Source organism: Podarcis vaucheri, assembly GCF_965113315.1.
Source record: "Podarcis vaucheri genome assembly, chromosome: 16".
NCBI classification, from domain to species: Eukaryota; Metazoa; Chordata; class Lepidosauria; order Squamata; family Lacertidae; genus Podarcis; species Podarcis vaucheri.
Genome location: NC_138754.1, coordinates 6,091,526 through 6,095,580, shown reverse-complemented (window position 1 = coordinate 6,095,580; position 4,055 = coordinate 6,091,526). Strand labels below are relative to the sequence as shown.

At 43.9% G+C, this 4,055-nt stretch overlaps 1 long non-coding RNA gene across 1 annotated transcript; it reads left to right on the top strand.

Moving 5' to 3' along the window:
* Nucleotides 1-429: 429 nt before the first annotated feature.
* On the top strand, nucleotides 430-2,797 carry LOC309520894. The gene is made up of 2 exons (XR_014214471.1): nucleotides 430-969; nucleotides 1,547-2,797. It is a non-coding gene; the product is annotated as an uncharacterized lncRNA (long non-coding RNA).
* The last annotated feature ends 1,258 nt before the right edge of the window (nucleotides 2,798-4,055 follow it).

Here is a 4,055-nt window from a genome sequence, read left to right as displayed (position 1 = left end):
AACCTAACACAAAAAACCAATTTTCCATGAACCTCTCAGACTGTTTTATATATATCATTTCATAGTAAGTTAATTTAATAACTGCTTCTATAGACCAGATCTTTTCTCAAATCATTCACATATAGTAGGTAATATTTTTCCACTTTTTGGCAGATGATTTTATACATTGGGGGGGGCAGATTTAATTCAGTGTCCATTGTCCTTTAAAAAAATTGCCCTTTATATATAAATACAAAAAAGGCAGGTGACATGTTCCTTTTGGTGACAGCTGACTTGACTTCAGGTGGAGTGAGAACATCACACACAGGTGCTCTGATGATACAGTGAACCTGTGAACATCTTCCCAAGCCTACGGATGCTGGAGGAATGTGAGATTCCAAAGGAAAAACTCAAAAAGAGGAAGAAAAGTGCCCTGAAGTCTTGGAGGTGTTGATATCATCTTTTCCTATTGACTTATAAAAACGTACACACACTGCTAATTGGAACACTTAGATTAAAAGGAATGACCTCTAGCAAGAGAGCTCAGATGGTGTAACCAACTAGCGAGCAATCATGCGTTGTTGAGTCACAATGGTGACGTTCAGCTGCATGGGTCCAACGAAACGGTCCATTCCCTTCTTTCGAGCATTTGAATTCATGAAGCCGTCCTTCTCAGGTGCCCTCTGGTGTGTGCTTGACATGAGGTTTACAATGTGATGAGTCTCAAATGCCTCTAATTATAGACCTTGGGAAAAGTCTCTTGAGGTGGAAGATGTGAACCAAGACAACGAACATGGGATTGGGAGATGGAAAACGCAGCACATAGACATGTGCTTTGGGTAGTAATGAAGAACGTCTCCATTCATTGGCGGTGCCTCATTTCCTAGGGGCTGGGTGCTTAGTCCTGTATAAAAAGATCTTCCATCCCCAAGCTCTTCACTCATTTGCTTGAATCTCCATTGTGCTTCCAAGTTCCGACTGCTGTACAAGGTAAGTTCGATTTTAATTGCTGGTTATTTGGATAGCATTAAACTTCTTACAAAAACCACATCCATAATTAGAGTTATTGGGTAGATTTACGGGAACTACCTGCAGGACAAGATCCATCAGGTTCTCTTCTTTACTACTTTATTCCACTTCATTCCTTACAGAGATTTTTTTTTTCAGTAGAAGGAATGAATTTGCAAACAAATCCCTTTTCAGTCAGAATTCCATTCCTTATTCTTAAATGTTCTCCAGGTAGTGTGAATACTCTGTGAGATTTTTTTGCCTGAATCTTCACCTAATTCTGTATGGCTCTCATTGGCACTCCAGAAAATTAGCCTTCAAGGTTTTTTAAATAATCTTTTGAGTAACAGCCTTACCATGTTGATGTGTGTCGGGCTCCCAGGCCATGCCTGAAATAACAAGGGGTTTCTCAAGTATAGTTTCTGATAATTGTCAGTGAATTGGAATATACTGAAGGCATAACAAGAAGAGAAAAATGTATTGTGTGTTTCTCGATGCATGTATGGATGTGAGTACTGCATGGTTTGATTACTGAAACAGACTCTTCACTTTTTTCCAGCTCCGCTCCATCAAAATGGCCTGTTGTCAAAACAAGTCTCAATGCTGTTCCAAGTGTGGTTGCTCTCCTTGCTGCTGTTCACAGGGTCAGAGCTGTTCCAAGTGTGGCTGTTCCCCTTGCTGCTGCCACAAGGCTAAATGCTGTTCCAAGTGTGGCTGTTCCCCTTGCTGTTGTCAAAAGTCCTCCTGCTGTTCCAAGTGTGGCTGTTCTCCCTGCTGTTGTCAAAAGTCCTCCTGCTGTTCCAAGTGTGGCTGTTCTCCCTGCTGTTGTCAAAAGTCCTCCTGCTGTTCCAAGTGTGGCTGCTCCCCCTGCTGTTGTCAAAAGTCCTCCTGTTGTTCCAAGTGTGGCTGCTCCCCTTGCTGTTGTCAAAAGTCCTCCTGCTGTTCCAAGTGTGGCTGTTCTCCCTGCTGTTGTCAAAAGTCCTCCTGTTGTTCCAAGTGTGGCTGTTCCCCTTGCTGTTGTCAAAAGTCCTCCTGCTGTTCCAAGTGTGGCTGTTCTCCCTGCTGTTGTCAAAAGTCCTCCTGCTGTTCCAAGTGTGGCTGTTCTCCCTGCTGTTGTCAAAAGTCCTCCTGCTGTTCCAAGTGTGGCTGCTCCCCCTGCTGCTGTTCCCAGTCTTGCTGTTCTCGATGTGGCTGCTCTCCCTGCTGTTGTCGCAAGTTGACCTGCTGCTCCAGGTGTGGCTGCTCCCCCTGCTGTTGCTGTTCCCAGTCCCGCTGCTGCTGCCCCCACTGCTGCAACCAGTCCTACTGCTCTCCGTGCTGCTGTTCCCGTTGTCGTCGCAGCCCCTGCTGCTGCTGCAAACAGTGTGGCTGTTCCCCCTGCTGCTGTTGCAACCAGAGTTGCTGTGTCCCCTGCTGCTGCGGCCAGACCTGCTGCTCTGCTTACCAGTACAAGTGCTGAACTCTTTAGAGACTGCTAATGGGGCCTTCAATGCAAAAACTAGAAAGTCAGCCCAGATCCTGGAAACAGAATACGGGTTTCTGGTTAGAAGCTCAATACTCAGAATATTGGAATCAACATCCACACAAAGCAATATTTAAATGCATGCTGGTTGCCTTCCTGTTGAGCGAGATGCCTCAAACTTTGTCCCTGCCTCCTTCATGAAATTCTTCTCTTCAAAGCCCCTAAAAAGGCCTTGATTTGCTCATGGAATGTATATGGTGTTCTATGTTTTCCTTTTGGTGTATTGGGTGTGTTTTTCTCTCTGTAGCTCTTCCTAATGTCCACTGATTAAATTCTGAATTCCTGGCAGTGCCTTGCGTTGTTGGCTGAAAATCTTTAGCTCAGTTGGAGGGTAGAGTGTCTGCTTTATATGCACAAGGTCCCAGGTTCAAAACCCATCATGTTCAAGTGGACCAGAGAATGTTCCAGCTCCAAAACCAATGGATTGATTCTGTATACGGCAACTTTCTATGTGCCTATCCAAAAGAACATGAGGCTTGTTCATGGAGGCTAAGGCCATCAATGCTACTGATGGCAGTGTTGCCCCTTCACTGTTGGGTCTCCTGATGTTCTCCAGCCCTTGTCACCATCTTCCTCAGTAGCTGCAAACCTTCACTTTTGAGCTTTATAGTGAATGAACTGGTCTACCGCACTCAATGATCCCAGTTACTGCCATGGCTCATTCTGATGCTCTAGTTGGGCAACGTACTCCAGATATTTGTACACAACTCTACTGTAGGCTCAGGAACATGTGCTGCATATGTAATCAAGGTGTTGACCTTAAAATCCTTCAATGGCATCTGGGTTATGTGTTGACAATGTAGCTCTCGAATCAGTCCTTTGATGTGTTGCTCACATAACTAAAGTGTTAGATTATATCTTCACCACCATATAACCAAAGAGTTGGTAGTATACTCTTTAATGAAGTGGTCAGGGAGAAACAGTTGCAACTGGATGGAAGAATGGAAAAGCTTCAGTGGACATCAAGCAGGGTGCATTGCAGAAAATTTGGGCGACAGTCATTGGCTGTCCAATAATAATATTCTTTAGATTAGAGCCATTGCTTTAATGGGCCTAAGTTATTCATGTGTATTCATGTGTATTAATTACTATGGGCATTCTCTGAGTAGGACTGACACTGAGTATAAACCAGTGAATTGCTGCTGATGAAGGCCCACTCAGAGTAAACCCACTGAAAAGACTTGCCCTAAGTTAGTAATATTGATTCATTTCAATGGGTCTGCTCTAAGTGAGAGTGACATTGGCTACGGCCCGTTAATTCAGAACTCAAAATCACTTTAATCTTTTGTTGATCTGGTTTCCTCAGGCTCATACATTGGTAGTGATAGTAGAAGCGGTACAATTTATTTGCTTCCCTTCACCCTAAGGTCCCAGGGTGGCTAGCAGCAATTAAAACACATTAGTTGCTTCATAACACACAGAGTAGCCTACTAGCCACTGGCTACAGGGGGGAAAATCAGGAAAAAGATGTGTGATAAAAGTCCTATAGCTTGTTTGGGTATTCAAAGATTTAATCTGAGCTTAAACTAGAGTTAAGCTTGTTGGT